The following is a 21,669-nucleotide window of genomic DNA, read 5'->3' on the forward strand; positions in this document are numbered from 1 at the left end:
GCTATGGAAACTAAACAAGTGGAAATTTGGTTTCCATGGACTCAACTGGTAATCAGCTCATAACATGACAGGCACTCCAGGGTTTAGAGCCTGTACAGTGAAACTTTGAAACCAAAGTCATCTAACAGGAAGATTTAAGGAATCATAGTCGATATCTTGACCAGAACTGTGAATGCAGAAGATCTGGAGGGCTGAGATTTGATACTATAACTTGTGTTGTGAGCTGTCAGTATTTTTAGTAGAATTTCAGTCTCAGTATTCTAATGACGTGCATTTATATGGAACCGTATCAATCCTTCACACCCACCGTTTACAACCTTGAAGAATGAAAATACACATTTAGATTATGATTGAACAGCGATTACATTTCATGTGGCACAACAACTCACTAATGCAAGTGAAATGCGATGCGGTGAGAAACTACGTTCACTCTTGATACAAAGTCGGTTTAATCCTTCAAAAAGCAATCTCCTGCTGATTGTTTTTCGCTGATCGTAAAGCGACGCAAGATCGACGGAAGAACTGAAGAAATGAAGGTTTTTTACGGTGTCTCCTCATGTCACAAATTAAATGTGGTTTATTCCATTTTATATTTTGATTGCTTTTCTGTCTGTGATCACAGCAGACTGTGGCAATACCATATGTCAATTTGGATTGTATTTCAAGACAATAGGATTGAACTATTTTCCCTAAGATTTGGTGTGTTTTCATTGCCTATAGAGCTCAGTAATATTTTGTGTGCCACTGTTCTTTTGAAGATGCTCCAATTAAAAAAACAAAAGGTTTTTGAGAAAGAAATAAAAAAAACGTGGTATGTATCATATAATGCCATCACTAGAATTTTAGACAACAGTTCATATTAACATTTAAATTTACTTAATGTCACTATAAAAACCCATATATATGTTTTTTTAAGTTTTATATGTCGTATAAATGTTTTTCACATTTTTAGCATGGTAAAATCATTAACATTAATAATCATTCCAGAGCAATATTAAGTGACTTTCAGTACATTTCAGTCTGAGAAACTTCAGATAATAACAATTTTCAATGCACCCTGTTTTTCACAGTGGGTTGTTGGATTTTTCTATGGAGCATATATTCCATTTCACTGGATGGATTTGCAAAGGTGTAGAGTACCTGGAAATTATACTTAATTAAAAGTATAAATACTTTCCTGCAAATCTACTCCTTTCTAAGTTGAAAGTCACCAATTTCAATATGACCTGAGTAAAAGTCTTAGAGTAGCTGATTTGAACAGTAGTTAAGAATTTAACTCGTATTGAACGTAGGCTAAAAACGCACTAGTCACCAAAACACGTTAGTTAAAAGCCAGTTGATTTGTCAGGTTTTATTTATTAAAATACAAATTGTACACCTCAACACTGTATTAACTAAAATCAACACTACAGCTTCTTCAACATGCCACAATTAAACAAAGATCACACAGGTTTGTCAAAAAAAGACAAAGTAGTAAAACAATCTTTAAAAATGGGATCTTCACTTAACAAATAAAACAACAGGATCATGTCACAAAGTAGAAGAGCGATTAGTATTCAATGGACAAATCAAATTAAAGTAAATAATTATGCTTTTTGTGCTTAAAAGTCGCTCACAGGCAGCAGATGCTAGGATGATAGGAGTGTTGAGCTTTAATTACATCGTCAAACAAAGGTGCAAAATGTAATTGGTAACTGTGATTGTCAATTAAAATACCTATAATGGCGTAAAAAGTACATATATTGAATACTGAATGTAATTGAGTAGAGAGCAAAAAATGCTTATATCTTTGATACTCGGTAAAACTGGAGAGGATCGAAAAAAAAAAAAACCCTATGGTTAGAAAGTACATTTACTGAAATACTTTACACCGCTGTGGATTTGAGACAGACCTAAAAATTACCTGTGCCCTGACTTCCCAACTTAGATGCTCTTATAGACTAAAATTCTCTTAATTTAAACAATTGTGTACACTATCGTGACCAAAATATTCTAATAGCAAAAATTACTGATATTCAAAACACCAACAAAACTAAACATAATTTAGAAAAAGAATGGGGAGACATTTTACTGCACCTTATTTAGGCTGCCATGAAGGTCTTTAAAAAAATCTAACCTGTTCATTACACTGTAATTTATTCTATTTACTGCTTACCAATTTCTTTGTCTTTTTATATCTCAGGATAATCACTAGGTATTAAAGGACACATTGAGTCATTTCCTACTTTCTCTATGACTTTAGTAAGTCTATGTAGTTAGAACACCACTAATTATGATCTGTTTGGAATTATGTGTGCAGGTTTCGGAGGTATTTGCGTAGGTAGCGTTTCACTGTGGTAAAGTTTCTCACTCCTCATACATTCTAGTAACGTTAGTCTTTAGTGACCAAGAAGATATTATGCTCACAGATTGTGAGACTTGGTGAAATTGAGGATTTTCACCTCAGCCACCAAAACTCTGAACACTTGAGTTAATAGTATACAGTAATATATTACTATATAAAAGAAAATGGTCCAGAGAAAAAAATAATACAGAAGTACAGTAAAAAATATTTTTTTTACCACAGCCTTGTTGATTTTTTATGTTTTAATTGGCAGACAGGTCTTGATACATTTTCTCTTAAAGCAGCTGGATATCACAAGGTGCTATTAATAGACTTCATTATCAATCCCATAGTAACAACTTACACAGAGATAAAAGCTGCATGAACATGAAGTAAAAACCAACACAATTATATGAAGTTTTCTGTCACATTTATTTGGATTACACTAAAGGATTTTCTAGTGTCAGACTGTCTCTTTACCAGGCTGTATCTTTTGCAGAAACAGGAAAGTCTTCAGGTTGGAAGAATATGTCATTTGTGTAATTACCTCTAAGAGAGTAAATAATAGAGTGGCTGGTGAGAAAATAACTGATTGTTGCATCTGTATGTGAAGAAAGAACAGAAACTTGTTTCATGGATGTGTCACAACATTAAGAATTAGTTTAAATAAAGACATCGGTCACTTCCTTAATAAAGCACAGTCTGTAGTGGTTTATTCCTTAGATGAGAATTGCAGCTGTTCCCAAAACATTTGAGTTTATTTGAATGTATAATTTTGATAGTCGTTGTGATTAAGCAAATGTCCAAAGACTCCTCATACCCTTTTAGAAAAAAAAAAAAGGGTCCTTTGGAACGCTCCATAAAAAGATTTTGGGCTTTAGCTTTATTGATAGTTGAGACAATATCAGGTTCCTCTCCAGTGAACGATGGCGATGCTTTCCTTTTGTACACTGCCGGGAGCTGTAAAGAAAGATACAAATGTGTTTGTGCCCAAACACTTCGAACACTTTATGTAAGAAATCTTTCAGATAATTTCAGTGCCGCCAGCAAAAGATCTTCTAAACCTACATAAACCTCAAAGTGCTTTTGCCATTAGTTTTTGGGAGAAAAGGTTTATACAATATACACATATACAAATACAGGCCATATTTCCTATTTACAAAAAGATATCTGTATATAAATAAATAAATGACAATTAACAATGTGGAAAAAAAGCCTTTTAACCATTAAGTTAATTTGCTGGTCTTTATAATATTTGGTGATCCAGAGATGTTTGGGATCCCTTTTGCAATTAATTTAAGGTAAGTTCACATCTTTTTTGGTAGACTACTATTTTGTCCAGTTTTTAATGCATCATACTTGATTCTCCCCTTTAACACTTTTATAGACAAAAGCAATTCACATTTAATAAATATGACAAAAGACAAACAAAGAATCAAAAGTTTACTCTATTGTATTGAAAATAAAATGTCCCAAATAAAATAGAGAGCAAGTGGTTCATTTAACCATGAAATTATTTCAAGTTGTAATATAAACATGGCTGTGTGGAGAAAAGGTTATCATGGTAAAATAATACTATTTACATATTGTGGCAGTGGGGAGCAGTTGCAGAGAATGAGGTAATGAGTGAGTGTTTACACCTGTGTGTGCTTAATGAGATTTATACATGCTTGTTCTTCATTGCTAATTGAACACTGGTGAGAAAGAGAGATAGACCTGGTGTTTCCTAAAGTTTAACCTGGAATAAAACAGAGCAGAGGTGTTCATTTTGACCTGTAATAGGTTTATGTAGATGTAGAAGTAGAGGGATTTTTTCAGCAAAATACAAGGTAGTCATGTGACTTGAGTGAATGAAAAATGAACTGATTGAATTGCTGTTGTTATAAGATTTTATTTATTGTCCTGTATTAGCATTGATGTTAGGTTAATAGACAGCTGTCAGGTTCAAGAGCGGGTTGCGAACCAGGGTCGCTCAGGCGAGGGGCAGACACTAGCAGTCTGCCATGGGGAAGCGTTGGAACTCACTCGGAAAGCAAAACAAGAAGCCAAAACAAGGTACAAAGAAAAAGGGTACGACAAAATGACAGAACCTCACGTGGCAAAACAATGGAATAACCCACAAACACAGAGACTCGAAAACATACAGGACTCGAAAGAGTCTGGGAGAATGGCAAACGACCATACACAGCAAGCGACAAAAATAAAGGACACTCGCAGTGGGACAACACATTTTTTCTGTTAAACATGGCAAATAAATCCTCAGGCAAATTTGAAAATAAATTTGTTTACTAAAAATGGAAGTTACAATAATAAAAGTGTGTAGCCATGTGCTTGGTATACCTGATAAAGGCTAAAATGCTAATGCTCGGTAGAGCAAATAATATTTACAGTATACTGAAACATTTTACATATAAAACATTTTTTCCTTTTTCTTGTTCTATCCATTTTTTTTTTATTCTGAAAGCATCTATTGTTTTTCTTGCATGTGTCTTTTTTTGTCCTCACATCATCTACTCCCATAGCAACAACAGTAGAGAAAACAGATGTTATCAACATTCTGCCTATTGCTTTTAAAGTGTTGTACTCCTGGCCATGACAAATCCCTCATGAAGAACTTTTGTTGACATGAAATGGGATATTGTTATATACATTTTCAGTACATCAGTGGAGTGCGGTCAGGGCCAGCAAATCTTCTCTGCTAGCCTAAACACTATCAGACGCACTGACTTACATGTACAACCTAAATTCTAATATTTGATCCATGAAATTGTATTAATTAATTCCCAACAGTCTATTATTTTATTTCGTAGCGTTTCTCTTTGCTGCATTGCTTTCAGTATGTGGATGTGGATGTTAGAATTTTTGTCCAATCAGAATTCAGCCTCTGTGCTGCCATGTCAATCTTATATGCCCAGGGCCTTCAAAGTCTGTACTGCAGGCATTTTAGTATTGTCTCCTTAAGAAATAGCGCCTTTAAATCAATTTTCAAGAAAAGCTAGACATCGTGAGGAGGTCGGCCAACCCCGAAGCTAGCTAGCTTGTCTCAGCCCGGGAAAGGGTTTGTTCCCCACTTCCAGACCAGTGAATAGGAGCGGTACCACTGGCTTACAGCCTCTGAGGAGCGGAGTCTTCATCTCTGGTAAGTAGGTTGTATTTTGTTTACATTTTTGTCATGTTATTAGACAAATATTGATTCTGAATTGCTCCAGATAATGTAGGTGCACAGTTGCATTGGTAGTGTAGAGGTTTGGAGTCTTAACTGGGTTTCTTGCTTTAGCAAAATGGTATTCAACCCTCTATATGCTAAATGCCTCTCTCTGTAATTCCACGTGTTGTTATATTGCATTTTTATATACATTTTATATACATCTTCATTCATGTGCCTTCTTCTCACGGTGACTTACCCCTACCGAACAGAACTACTCCATTAGGGACTGAGAGCTATTGGTGATCAAACTGGCACTCAAATGGTGCTGGCATTGGTTGGAGGGTGCCGAGCACCCCTTCCGTGTGTGGACTGTCCAATCCCTCGGAAGGCCAGGTGGGAGCTTTTCTTTGGGCGTTTCCAGTTTAACCGGTCCTACAGCCTGGGGCCTTAGAACAGCAAACCTGATGCACTGTCTCAGCTGGATTCCTCTGATGAGGATGAGGAGAAGGGGGAAGACCCCGGCCATATTCTTCTGCGTCCTGCATTTGGGTCCTTCCACTCACCGTTTCTGACAGATTTTTATTTCTTGGAATATTGCATTAATGGTGTAGGTCAGGTAATGTAAGTCTGTTGCTAAAGGGTCATTTAGGGTGTTATTTCTGTTTTTATATTTAAAAATCTGCCATTTCATAAGGGTGTGTAGCTTTTTCATATACACTGTAGTGTTTTGATAAGGCTCTGGTGCTAAACAATGTTTTAAATTGAATATTGGATTTCCGAGTTCATCAATTCCGAAAGATGACCTTTAACTCAAGGCTTCCTGATGTAGTAAAAAACAGACAGAGCACCATTCTCAATCTTCCACCACTGCAGGTTTATTAAGAGTCCAGAACAAATGATACAAGGACTGTGTCCATGTAAAATTTAGACCTATTTCTGGAATACAGCTTGACAGCAGATTGTATTGTTCATTGTTTTGAGCTGTTTTGTTGTGAATAAAACCGTGTTCATAGAAACCTCTGAGCTTATATGAGCTGCATTTTCACTGTTGTAAATTATTTGCACATCAAATGCATAACCAAACAATTGTAATTGTTATTAGTGCTCCGGGGCAAAGTTTCTCAAACAATTGAACGTTCTCTGTATTCTACAAGAATAGATTTATTTAATGTATCTGCTGCAGATGTATTTGTTGTGTTATCAGCATATTAAATGGGAGGGCTAATGTCTAAACATTATCCAGGCCATCCCTGTTTAGCACACTGACCTTCATTCTGTTATTGGATGTTCATTAGAATTTCTAAAGATCACTTATGCAGAGCAGGTCAGCTTTTTCTAATACAATTATACACAGTGATACAGACAGTAACGTGGACCTTAATATAAAACCCAGTCTCAACCACAGTTCTTTCTCACTTTCAGCCTATTTTTGTGGCTCAGAAATGGCTATCATGTTTGACATGGCGTGTGTGCTTGACCCCTTTTGCCAGCTCTTCTGTAAATCCTCTTTCCCACACACACACACTCTTCTCCTTTTCACTGAATAATGTGCTGTACGATAATTACCTGGGATTTCAGGGAGGGATTAATAATAAATCCGAATCTTGATCTGATGAAAGGTTAAAATTATGAATCACGCAGAGGATTATGCTTATAGAAACACAGAGATAAGACTTCTGATTACATTACAGAGCCTCTTGAGAAACTAGTGCTAGTTGTTGATCTAAAGATAAATAGATTAAACAAAAAGGTATAAACTCCAGGGCTTCTTTATATTTGGATGCAATTGTGCTTGTATTGTTACATTATACAGTGTGTTCACGTATTGCTCGGAATGCATACGATAGTGAAGGCAGATGCAAATATTTGGTAAAAAAGTTTTATTAAATATAAACAGCAAACAAACAAAAATGGAGAATGAAAAAATAATAATTAAAACAGGTCAGGAGACTGGCTTACGACAATATATGGTCAAAATGCGAACCAGAAACAAGAAACCAAAATGTTATCAAATACCAAAAGCCATGTAACATAGAACAAAACTCAAAATGTAAAATGCGATGGACTAAACGAGTTACTTTGCAAAATACTAGGCACAAATTTAGGGGCATATAGAGTTTGAGATTTTAAAGTTCTTATGTTTGTCAATAAAACTTTGAATAATTCAGCTCCCAAATACCTGGTTGACTTACTACAGCTCCATTCTTCTTCACGCTCACTTAGATCCTCCCATCAGCTTCTTTTACATGTACCAAAGACTAAGCACAAGAACAGAGGTCATTGAGACTCCCAACAGAGGTTGTACTTTCTTCGCCAGTTGAGGAAGTTTAACCTACCGCAGGAGCTGCTCAGACAGTTCTACTCATCCATCATCAAGTCTGTCCTATGCACTTCAATTACTGTCTGGTTCGGCTCAGCTACATAATCAGATATTAGAAGACTACAGAGGACGGTTCGGATGGCTGAAAGGATTATTGGTGCTCCCCTGCCCAACTTTTAAGAACTGTATACATCCAGAGTAAAGAAAAGAACTTAATCACTCTGGATCCCTCACATCCAAGCCTTGTACATGAACTTTTACCATCTGGCCTAAAGAAATCACTAAACACCAGGACAGTCAGGCACAAGAAAAGTTTCTTCCCCCAGGCAATCTACCTAGTTAACAGTTAAATGCTCTCCCCATTGTGCAATGAAAATACAAATATTTTTTACCTGTCTGTGCAATAACACTTTTAATGTATTTATTTTTATACAAATTTTTTAAATATAAATTGTATTTATTTATTTATAATAAAATAAGCAAATGCAGGCTTTTGTCACCAAAACAAATCCCTTGTGAATGCAAACATACTTGGGGATAAAACTCTTTCTGATTCTGAGCTTTTCCTGTGGCTGCTCCAGAGAGGTGGAATAATTTGACTTTTAATATAAGGTCAGCCTGAAATCTGTCCACTTTTATATCTATTTAAAAAACGGTTTTTTTTTAATTGCCTTTCATTTGTTAAAGGAATTAAATTTTTAGTTACTATCTTTTGGGTTTTTTTGACTGATACGCTCTAATGTTTTAATTAGTACTTTTTTTATTGTGAAGCACTTTGTTATTGGTTTATTATAAAAGCTGCTATATAAATAAACGTTCGATTCTTGATTTTATATGATATGATTTATATGTGATTAAATATATTCTGAATTAAAAAATGTGTACAGAAGCAGTAAAATATAGGATTACATATTACTTTAAGGACATTTAAAAAAACACAAGAAGGGTGTTTTTGGCATATGTCAGAGATTATCCCCCTCATGCCAAGCATGGAATGCCGGCTCTCAGAAAGTGTGTTGCAGCCATAGTACATGTTCTACCCAATCTTATCATGTATTCATGTGTCTTTTCCTTTTCTTCCTAGTGTTTCCACTTCTGTGTTTATTAGTGTGTTTGTGTAGGATGTGTGTGTGTGTGTATATATATATATATATATATATATATATATATATATATATATATATATATATATATATATATATATATATACACACACACACACACAAACATATAATATATATATATATATATATATATATATATATATATATATATATATATATATATATATATGTTGTGGATGTAAGTGGATTTGTTTTGAGATTGTTAGGAGGACTTAACAGATGTTAGAGATCATTATAAATGATCATTATATATGATGATTATAAATTTGGGTTCCTCCAGGGTCTATTCCCACTTCTCAACCAGGATTCGACTAGGCTGTGGATTCAAAATGACTCTCACCAGCATAAATTTGTAGAAGTGATGATGGTTTATGTTTGAATTGTCCACAACTGTGCAATATATAACCTAATAAAAGCGAATGTCTCCTTGTTACGCTGATAAGATAAACATCCCATTTATTAAACCGACCTGCTGTAAAGTCATTACAGCAGGAGAATAATGATCATGCTAGATATTCCACACTGCTAACAGAAGATACCTTCATCATAACTGCGAAGAGTGATCACCTTCTGAAGTAAAAATCTTCTCCTGAAGGAACTTTATTGGATAGGATGATCTAAATGATGTGATTTATATACACCTCAAGTAGAAAGAATAAATCCCCTTTAATGGAATGAATAGAAAAAGATGAATCTGTACAAACCAGGAATGAGCTTGTCTGTTCTATTAAGCTTTGAATCCATATAATTAGTGAAGAAAGTAATTATATATATTATGATGATGGAGAGATGGATAAAGAGCTAATTAAACAAAGACTAAGAAAAAAAAATTCAGAGTTCACTAATTACACATCTCTATTAGAAATGAATAGTATTATTGTGAAAAAAGATAGCTTATTGTTATTATAATTATTATAATTATCAGTGAATCTACATCAAGTACATTAAGTTGTGAAATAGTTAAAAATTTGCAAACGTGAAACTTTCCTGTATAACGTCAAGTTGTATGAGTACAGATCTTTTAATAAGATGCAGGTGACTTATTTGTCACATGCAGCAAGCTGGACATATACTGTAAGCCTAGAATAAACTCCCATACAGTTTATACTTATTACAAAGAAACTTGTGTACAGATATTATAGTTGCTATTGGTTTGCTTATTAGAGATAAACTTAGGGGTTAATTTATGTGTTAGAAATGTATATTTGTAGTCTACTTATTTATGTAAAGCTGCTTTGGGACATGTCCATTGTTAAAAACTGTACAATCAAATTGAATTGAATGTTAGGTGGTATGGTTTGACAAAAAGACCAGGTGGTTTATCCAGAGCCAACTGAATCCTCAGATCTCCTGATCTTCCAGAAGTTCCCTACTGACAGAATTTGTTTCTTTCTTACTTGTGATGCTTTTCTGCTTACCAAAGTTAAGATATACAGTAGTATAAAGTATAAATTGGTTAAAAAAAGCCTTTCTATCAACTCAAACTGCTTAAACTAGTTAGAGATAATAGTAATAATAGTATTAAAAACTTGCTCAATGTTTCTTCCATAACATTAACTGTAACTAATGTTGCTGTGGGATAAAAAAAGAGAAAAAGCTTTATGGGTTTTGTTGGAGAATGGATACTTTTTCTGTAATAGCAAGTGATTTTTATATATAAATTCTTAGCCTTGTACCAGCTCTAGCAGTCATTATATTGATAACAATTAATCAGCTTGAAGGATCACAGTGTCTTCTTTCTAACAGGCTTCTAAGAGTAAAGACTGAATAGGGGGTAACCAACCATAGCATTTTACATTCTTTTAACGCATCCATTATTTTGTGATTACCATAAGTGCTTTATATGGACGTGTATCTTTTCCATGCGACATAATTCACTATCGTTGGTGCCACGACCAAATGCTTAAGGCTGTTACTGAGAGCTTAGCCATAGCCATTAATGCTAACATGCCAAAACCATCAAGTTTCTAGGAGTCAGAGAGAAGGCCCACCCACAACCCAGAGTAAAGTCTAGTCTCCTCACTACTGCTACTGCTGAAGATCCCCACCGGAATAAAATCCACACAGCTTCGTCCAGACATGATCATTGTCTCAGATTCTACCAAGCAATTGATTTTATTGGAGCTCACTGTTCCTTGGGAAGAGGCATGGACGAGACGATGAGAGGAAGCAAGCTAAGAACCAAAAGCTAATTAAAGAGTGTTGAAGGCATGGCTGGAAAAATTGTTGTGAGCCTTTGGAGGTGGGCTGCAGAGGATTTGCTGGGCGTTCACTCTGCAAAGTACTTATTGTACTAAGCATCACTTGGGGGGCAAATAGGAAGGCAATAGAACTCCAACGGAAGCTGCAAAGAAAACCACTAGGTGGCTTTGGATTAGAAGTGCAGAACCGTGGGCAATTGCTAATGAGACACAGGCCTGGGGTCTGATCAACCCTGGTTGGGTCACCTGGACGAGAGTGTCTGATGTTGAAAGACCCAAAATACCCAATTACCCCAGGATACATCACTGATGATGTGTCCCAGGGCATCTGCATCATCTATCTTTTACATACAGACTAATAATATTTCACTTCAGAAACACTCTAACTATGAATTTTGTCCTAAATCATTCTTGTTCCTAGCAATACAGCCAAATTAGACACTTGGTTTTGAACATGGGGCTTTGGGTGGAATTCAGAAAGAAGGAACTGTTTAAATTCTGAGCTAAAGCTATTTTGCGCTAGCATTTTACATTGTTCATTCATCATTTATTTGTTTTTAATTTTATAGTTATTTGTTCATGGGGCTATTCTATTTAAAACATTGCAGTTGTTAAAAAAATCCATTAATCATTCATGAACATTTTTCTACATGTAATAAAATGCCTCAATATAAATTACCAGCTGTACCACAGGGCTGTTAAATTCTGATTGGTCAAATCATTTTTTTGGTCAACATTTTTTTCTTCAACAGCAGCTGTGGCTGGTTTAAAGGACTGGTGTGATGCATTGTTTAATCTCCAATGTAATGCATTCTAACCAGAATGTTCAGAAACTGATAGAAATTTATGAACAGATGATAGAAAAGATAAAAGTAATGTAAGATAGTAAAGCTGATGAGAGGAAAGTGGTATCTCAGTGGTTTGTTGGACATCTGATCAAAGTCATCGATTTGGTTGTGATGGGGCCCTTTAGCAAGGCTTCTAACGGTCATTTATCATCAGTTATATAAATGCCATAATTGTAAGTCGTTCTGGATAATGGCGTCTGACAAATGCTGTAAATGTGAGAGAATGAGTGCTTTAATGACTGCTATAGCTGCTATAGCAAATGTGGTAACAAATGTATAAGTCCATAAGTGTAACATATGTATTTTGTAAGTCTAATTGTACATGTAAAGGTAAAAAAATCTTGTTTGACAGATTGTTCTCAGGTCAGTTTAACCTAACTTGTCCTACAAGTCTTGTTTTTCTACTTCCTGTTTTGTGTTCTGTATTTCTTGATTTAGTTTTAGTTTTGTTTCAGGATATGGAAATACCAATGTTTTTACCCAATCTATTTAACAATACACACTTCTGCGTTCACCACATCCATGATTTGCACAACACTCCTCGGATGCCTCCATGTGGCTGCTAACGTTCAGTACAAGAGTTCCGAGGACACACATGAGACATTACTGGTTAGTCGAGTGATAGGAAGCTGAACATCTATTTCTGTGGTCATATAACGGTTGTATTTTGCATCATTCATTTGTGCTGCAGAAAATTATTTTGTGCTGCACATTGAAAAAAATTGAGAGTAACATCCCTGAGATCCTAATAAACATGGGATAAAACGTACACATTTAAAAAAAACTCTCCTACATATTGTTAAAAACACAGAAAATGTGAAATATTGTGTGCAATATTCAGTTTAGGTAACCGTTTAAATGCAGGTTGCCAATTGTTCTGAAAAGGCACTTTGTATGCTGCATGGCTTTTCCAATTACTAATTATCTATTATTATCTAAATGGATTAATAAATGGTATGAGAAATCCCAGAGACCTTCTGCTTTGTCATAGTTTTAAGAAGAATTCATGTGTATTTCATGAAGCCAAAGAGATCAATAAACTGTACAGTGTTCAAAATGTGTCAGCACTAAACCGTAAATCATTGGTGGTAAATAACTGCTAAGAATAAACATTCATATCTAAAAGGGCAGTTGTCTTCTGTAGTATCTGACTCAGCAGAAAAAAGCAATGATTCGCATATTTCCAGCAGAAAATAATCTTAAAGGTGTAAATTAGTCTTATCAATGTTAATCAGGTTGCCTTGTATAACCTTATTGTACTAAATAAGTTCTGATCTCTCTGAAACTGAACTGTGTGTGCATTTCGAGTAACCATGCAGAAAAATTAACAAAATAAAGAATGCAAAAGAAGCAACATACAATTAATCTGAGATGGGTAAATTATATTGTGAGCACCAGACAAGAGACAATATGGCAGCAAAAAGTATTCAAAGACAAAAACAGTTAGAGAAATGTACAAAATAGTAGCGTCCATAATTATGCATTTGTTGCACTTGCTGTTGTTAGCCTTGTTAGCATTGAGTCACATACTAGCTCACTTGGTTTGAGAACGTGTAAAACTGTGCATGCACCTACAGTACGTGCACCTTGAAGGTCTTGTAATTGTTTAGACATCCTGGGTTAAAGGGCAGGAACCACCCCTTGTATTTTTGTTAGCCTAGCTTAGTGTATTCCGCTAGTTCTTTATGCTGTTTGTTAGACCATGTCCACTTAGGAAATGCATATTTTTTTTCTTCTCCATTTTTGGCCTTTTAATTTTTTTAGCATTTTTAGTCAACAAAAACGTAGCATTTTGAAAACACTCTTTAAAGTGGATAAATTTGAAAATGATGTTTTCATGTCTCATTGTGGACTGTGAAAACTGAGGCTTTCAAAAAGACACATTTTAGCCATGTGACAAGGCATTTCCTCGACGTTGCCATGCCGTTTATTAAAGACGAAAAAATAATAAACGCCAGGCGTAAATGGTGAAGCAGTGTGAATGAGCAACTTTTGGAAAACAATATTATATTATATAGCTTTTAAGACGAAAAAAACGTCGTTTTTAGATTTACCTGGATTTGTGGAGGCTTAGCCTTTGTTAAATCTGCTTAATTAAAATACAGCTTACAGTCGGTCCCTCCTTATTATCTTTATTTCTTTGCCAATTTCCACGTTTTCATGCCTCTGAGAGTCTAGTTTCTTGTCATCCCTTGAACTGTTGTTTTGTGTCTTCCCTGTTGGGTTCAGTCATTCTGTTTGTCACGTGGTTTAATCATTCAAAGCAATAATCATACCCTAATGAATAGGACTCTTTGGTCCAATTTATATTTAACATAATTTTGATTCCCTTAGGCTCTAGGCACTATGGGAGCCGAATACTCATACAGTAATATAGATTAAGTGTAAAAAGAGGCCGAATATAACAGGCACTCAGGCAGGTTATAACATACTCAGCTCAAGTGCAGCTCAAATAAAATGCTTTCTTATGTGCATGTACTTATCCTTAAATCAAACAAATTGTATTGAAACCTTACAAACGGTTTCCAAGTTTACAGCCAAATCACTCTGAGAACACCTGATCTCTTTCGTAAGTTGTCTTGGCTTGCTTAATGGTATATGATGCTCACAGCTGCAATTGACTGTATCTATTTGTATTCTTATCACTGGTTCTGTATATTAAAAGCATTTACATTCAATCAGTACCAGTTAAAAAATTTGAATGTAAAACTGGTACCAGTTAATGTTGAGAACAAATCACTTTCCAAAACCATCAAACAGACAAAGATTTAAGATCCGCCAGTGCGGATTATTGGTTACACATATTAGAAATGAGCCACAGCCACATTTAAAGTCAGCAGTAGCAACTGAGAACATTCACTCCTTTTCTCTCGCCTTCCCCGTGTTGAGGTGCCATTTTAAATACCTTGTGCAATGCTTTGTGCACAAAGGGACACTCAAGGAAACATGATGTGTTAAGGTCGTTGAGGACAATCCTCAGTGTCCTACACAGTGCCCATTGAGCACCTTTGGAATGAAATGAAACACCAACTGATTCACCGAACCTCAGACCTCCAAACTGAACATCAGAACCTGCTCTTAGTGATCCCCTTTAACTAAATGAACACAACTGCCCACTCTTTCCCCCAAACTGTAGTAGAAAGCCTTTGTAAAAGAATAGAGAAGTAAGTCTATATCTGGAATGGGATTTTCACAATAAAAACTGGATGTGATTGTTAGGTGATTACAACAAGCAAAACTCAATATATACTCATGCCCAGACTGCTCACAGATCTTGGGTGCCTGGTTCGATCCTGCAAGTTGAACTAGAATGTTATGTTTTTGCTCACCACTATGATGATTTAACAACCCAGAAATTGACCCTCAAGTATACAGTCTTTCCAAATAGTGTGTGTGTGTGTCAGTTGATGTCTTTTTGGGAATTAAGTTTAATTTACACACAACCGCCAAAAAGTCCTGAATGCAGCAATTTTAAGAGCTGAGTCTTCACAAACTCTTGATAGTGACACAGTCAGTGCTTAGTAAAAACAAAAAAGAAGGCAGGGTGGTCCACACTTTTAATTAAAAAAAGAGAAAGGCAGTCTATGCACTGGATTAGTGATCCATGATGGCAAAGTTGTCCAGGGCTATAACTATAGGCAGCTAATTGCTTTTTTTTTTTTTTCATTTTCCTCACCATGGATAGCTATTGTCCATATGAGCATCCTTTCCTGAAATATAATCATTAAACCACTATTTTCTGTTTACACTTGAGAGCATAGTTGAAAAGTCATGTGGTGGGAAAGTTTATCACAGAAACTGAAAATACACCATGCTGAGGTAAATTTTATTTTATTTTGCGAAACTTCATTCACTCTCCAACTCTTACAAATCAAACATTTGAAATCGCTTAAATAGATCGATATGTGCCATGAAAAGGTTTGGCTTATCAGGTTTTAATAAAGTCTAAAGATAAATCAATATCTCAGTGTGAGTGCTGTAAAAAATATCACTTTTTGAACCAGGTACACGTGTCGGGCCACTGTTCTCAATCAATAACTGAGCTGAAAATGCAATTGTATCTTCTCAATGCAGACATGATAAGATTACCCAAGCAAAATCGATTCTCCTGGCAGGGTTCGGGAGCACTATAATAGATCGTGCTGAAATGCAGCTGTCTTTTTATTTAGTGGAGTGTTTAAAGGGAAAAAAATATATATTATACAATAAGGATCTCATTGCAAACCTGCAGTTTGAAAAACATTTATTGGGGTACACCATATGCATTATTTTATGAAATATTGAGAAAAGGGATACATAAGGGCAAATATTTACAATAATAAACACTAAAACATATTATGAAAAATCTTTGCCCCGTGTGAGGATCGAACTCACGACCTTCAGATTATGAGACTGACGCGCTACCTACTGCGCTAACGAGGCGGTGAGGCAGGATGTGGCCTGGGCTACTTATAAATCTTGTGTCTGATTTTTACCCAAAATTTTGATATTTTGATTTTTGTTTAGTCGCATTAAAGGATAAAATACAGACTGAACGTTGTTATTGTATCTGATGTACATAATGGTGGAAACCCAAGCTCCCCTATCTGTCAGTTGTGGTACTGCAGGAAAGCAGTTTTTCATATACAGAATTACCTCGATACTCGTTGATAATTCGATCATATTTGTGCGTGTGTGTGTGTGTGTGTGTGTGTGTGTGTGTGTGTGTGCGTGTGTGTGTGTGTGTGTGTGTGTGTGTGTGTATACACAGATCAAGAATAACTTTATGGCAACCGATCAGGAATAACATTATGACCATCTGCCTAATATTGTGTTGTCCCCAAAACTGTTCTGACCCTTCGAGCATAAACAGCTTGAACTTCTTGAGCAGTTTGAACTACAGGAGTTCATCTGTTGGATCGAACCACACGGTCCAGCCTTCACTCACCATGTGCGTCACTTCACCACTGTTCCTTTTATGGAGCACTTTTGCTTTTTACAGAACCCTTTGGTTGATAAATAGATATAATCCCAATACCTCAAAATGAACGTTTAATCATGGATTTTCAGTGGAAAGAAACAGCACCTTGGTGATTAAGCTAAATTTGATCCAACTTCCCCAGAACCATCACCCTAAATGGCACAACAGAGTGCACAAAACATAAACCTCCACAACCAGCCTGAAATACATCCCATCCTCCAGACCTTTAGATCAGGTCCGATTCAAGCATTAAAGATTTTTATTCAACTACTTCACTTGAAATATTGAAACAGTGAAACCTTTTACTTCCTGTAGCACATTAAACCTATGCACTATTAAAACAGCTTTATGTTGTAAGACTAAGCTCTAAAGTTTTCTCCTGAATAGCAGAGGAGAAGTTGCAAATCGCAGGCCGTAAACCTCTCAGCTTGGCTTTTATGAACTGTGTCGTAATGAGTCCGTTTTTCAGACAGTTACATTCGCTGTGCATGTGGGTCACAGTGCAACTTTCACTTCAACACAATGCATCATGGGAACAAGAAGACTGCAGAAATTCACATTGTCTTTAAAAAAATGAAAAATTAATGTCAGGGACATGTGTCCAAACAGGTAGTGTTTCTTAAGATAGATCCCATGACAGACAGACAGATAGATAGATAGATAGATAGATAGATAGATAGATAGATAGATAGATAGATAGACAGATAGATAGATAGATAGATAGATAGATAGATATAGATAGATAGATAGATGGTTGAAGTAATTGACATATGGAAGGACAGACAGACAGACAAACAGATAGATAGATAGATAGATAGATAGATAGATAGATAGATAGATAGATAGATAGATAGATAGATAGATAGATAGATAGATGGTTGAAGTAATTGACATATGGAAGGACAGACAGACAGACAGACAGATAGATAGATAGATAGATAGATAGATAGATAGATAGATAGATAGATAGATAGATGATAGATAGATAGATAGATAGATAGATAGATAGATAGATAGATTTTCCTTCTAAATGATTTCAGAAGCTCTAAATGTCTTCCATGTGTTTGGATGAATCTCTGCCTTCTCATGACCCAAATGATCCACATGATTATGATTTAAATAACAACTGAATTATACATTACACTTTATAGACAAATGTTTGTGGACACCTCATAAGAATAATTGTATGTGTTTCCTGAACATCCAACTTTACAATTACTTCTTATTTGCTGTTATAATATCCAAAAATCTAGATGTAAATGTTCCACTAGATTTTGGAGTGCGCTTGTGGAGGTTTGTGTGAGATTCATTCAGCCACAAGGGTGTTAGTAAAGTCAAATGCTTACTCAAATACACTAATCTTATATTATTTATATTTTATTTTATATATTTTATGACTTTTCCAACCACATGTGGTTCGTCCTACAGGAGACCCTCTGAGACGCAAAAATTGTTCCAGCATGACAATGTCCCTGTAAACTAAGCTTTACATGGATTGAAGTGGAAAATTAATGAATCATCTTTGGGATGAATGTGAATGCTGTCTGCACCCCAGTTCTCCTCACCTCACCTACATCAGTACTCCCCCCCCCGTTACCCATCAGTAACACCCTGATCACAAATCTCCGTAAACACACTCCAAAATCTAGTGACACTAGCGGAGAATATTATAACAGTAAAATGGGAACTGGATGTTCCAAAGTACATACGAATCATACAATCAGGTGTCTGGAATCTTCTGTCCATATAGTGTAGATGTCTTCAAACCAGCATTTACTCTTATGTACAAAAGGAGGCGCTCTTGCATAAAAGTTGTACATTATAGATAGAATATTTTCAAAATGTAATCACTTATCAGATTCGAGCAATAAAAAACAACAGTCATATGAAATATTCAGAGATGAAACATTCTCCTATGAACATTTACTGAAATAATCAACTTTATTATTATTCTAAGGTTGTCCAATTTCATTTCATTGCACCATCTGGCCTTGTCGTTGTCACCTAGCAATAATTTGTCTCATATCACAGCAAGCGATTCTTGTTTCTTTATGAGCTGTTTGGTGTAGGGTGCAGTTTAAATAAACTCATTTCCTTTCCTTTGTATTACACTGAACGAGTCACCAGTGCAATAGAAAAAAAACAGGAGCACTTTGAAGACACATGGTTAAACGGGCGAGAGAATGAGACGAAATGATGTGTCACATTGAGAAAGTAATTTGAATCAGGCGAAGCAGAAAAGCCTTAATTTTCTCACCGTCTGATGATTTTTACTCGCGAAGTGTCGACATAATAGCTGGAATCGAATTACAGAAACCAAATTGGTTCCTCAGTGCTGGATGAATGACTTGGTGGTGCGTTTTACATTTCGTTCTCATGTCTCAATCTGAATTTTTTCAGCTTTTCAGCAAAACGTTGATGATCCAGAGCAAAGTTTCGCTGATTGTCAGCTATTTAGAATGAGATTCGAATGACACAAAAAATAACTTGTTAAATATTTTATTTGCAAACAAAGTAGTAATATTTCAATCCGTAAAAATATACATTTTTTTTAGCTTGTGGCTATATTTACAAGATTGGATCACCCTTAAAACTAATGGATTGAAGAGAAAAACATAAAGCTACAGCTGAGAAAAATGGTGGGTGGTATTTAATGGCGTCTACTCGCCCTGCTCAACGGAGACTTTGTGTGATACAGATGGAAACACCAAAGCAATGCAAACTCCAAATCTTCTCCATAGACCATACAATATCTTAAACATTTGCAACCAAATGTATAGTGGTCTGAGAAAAACCCATGGGTATTGCTAATGTTGTTACTCAGACCTTTCAATCATCCTGAAAAGGTCATTCTGTGTAAGAAACGAGTGTATTGAATGCTGATGTTAAGCCAGGCAGCCTAAACAAGTGTCTCTTTTTCTCAATAATGCATTTTTTCAATAATGAAACAAACATAATCTTAATCAATTCACTTTGTGATCAGATTCCATGTGGCGATAAATTTCCTCACCGATGTTCGTGTGAACAATGATCGCAGTTTTTAAACCTGGCGAGCAACTTTTACCTCAGAAAATGAGTCAAACTGATGTGGATGATGCTCATAAACTCATTTCACATCATACACATAGAATGCTTTACAATTTTTAGTCATTTTGTTGTTCTAGTAATATATGAGGTTATAAAACTTATACAGCAAGCTCGGACATTTTTCGGTGGAATTGGATTCAATATTTGAAGAGAATTGTCTTTTTTTCTGACTGAAATACTAAAGCTTTGGAAGGAGACACAGGTAAAAGGGACATCTACACAATAATGTGAAGGGTTTTCTCAGACCTCACCACAAATAATTTCATTTTTTTAGCTGCTACTTTTATCTAAAACTAAATCCATAAAGTTTTGACTGTGACACTCTTTGGTCTTTCTTTTAACATTTACATTATTTTACATTATCCCTTAGTGACATTTATCCCAATCAAACAAATGAGCAGCTATGGGGTTAAGGGTCTCACTCAGGTGCCCAGAGGTGACAGCTTGGTGTGGCTTAGATTTGAACTCACAACCTTCATATCCAAAGGCCTGTGACTAAAACCATTAACCAACCAGCTACTACTTTCAATTCTGAAACCTACACACTGCAATCATGACCCAGTTAGGACAGCGTGGATGTTGACACGATTCTACACAACATCAGGTTTATTCATCTCTCTTATTAAAAATTGCTTTGTTGAGCATTAAAACGTCCACTGGCCCAATCAAATGATTTTGTCAAATCCTGGATCCATTTTGGAGTTAGCTCCTGATCTTCAAATCAGTAGAAGTATGAGAAAATGTGGTGCCGCTGGACACCGAGCCTCATAAACTGGCTGAAATGCTAACGGAGACCCCCCAGAGTCTGATGAGAAGACCAGCTAGAAGACATAAAGCTTGTTTTCATTTCCTCAGGTCGAAGTGCTAAAGCGCAGACCATATACACACACAAAAATGGTACAATAAGCGGATGATGAGTGGGCCACAAGGAGGATAGGGATTTAAAAACACACACTTTGTCGTATGGAGTAGTTTGATGTGTAGATGTTGTGTAGTAGAGTGGGGCTAAAGCCACACAGCGCCTTGCTCGTGTTCCCTGCTGGCTCAGCTCTATCCTTCATCCTGGACCCTGCTGACAGCACATCCATCACACTTAGTGATGCCACTGCACCCAGCAACATCATTCCACAAGCACTTGCTTAAATTGGAAACATATACACGTACGTAGGTGTGTGTGTGTGTGTGTGTGTGTGTGTGTGTGTGTGTGTGTGTGTGTGTGTGTGTGTGTGTGTCTAAGAGAGATATATATTGTTGTGTGTGTGGGGATATTTTCTTAAAGCAAGAGGCCTGTGTATATAATACAATTATGGAGAAAGGTTACAGGAAGATGTAAATTCCATAAAAGCAATCTGTTGCATTACATGCAGAGTTTTAGAGAAACAAAATATTAAAATGGAGGTGGATTGAAAATGGTTCTCTATCTCATGAGAAAAGATGAAGGGTGGAGGTTATGATATTTTATTTAGTTATTGAGATATGTATATATTTTTTTGTAGGAATCACAAACCATTATACCCCAAAGAGTTATGTTTATTATTGTCTTATAATCGGTTCTGGGTTTAACTGGTCTCTTGGGTTAAATGGATTTAATCCAAGCGTAAATCAAAAACATAAATCGTCAGGTTTATACTCGTCAGGGTCACGCTGGATCAAAAGTT

At 35.8% G+C, this 21,669-nt stretch overlaps 1 non-coding gene across 1 annotated transcript; it reads right to left on the bottom strand.

The window, feature by feature from the left end:
* Window positions 1-16,313: 16,313 nt before the first annotated feature.
* Window positions 16,314-16,386, bottom strand: trnam-cau. The gene has a single exon. It is a non-coding gene; the product is annotated as a tRNA-Met (tRNA).
* Between the last annotated feature and the right edge of the window lie 5,283 nt (window positions 16,387-21,669).

The sequence above is a fragment of the Silurus meridionalis genome, chromosome 13, assembly GCF_014805685.1.
Source record: "Silurus meridionalis isolate SWU-2019-XX chromosome 13, ASM1480568v1, whole genome shotgun sequence".
NCBI lineage: Eukaryota > Metazoa > Chordata > Actinopteri > Siluriformes > Siluridae > Silurus > Silurus meridionalis.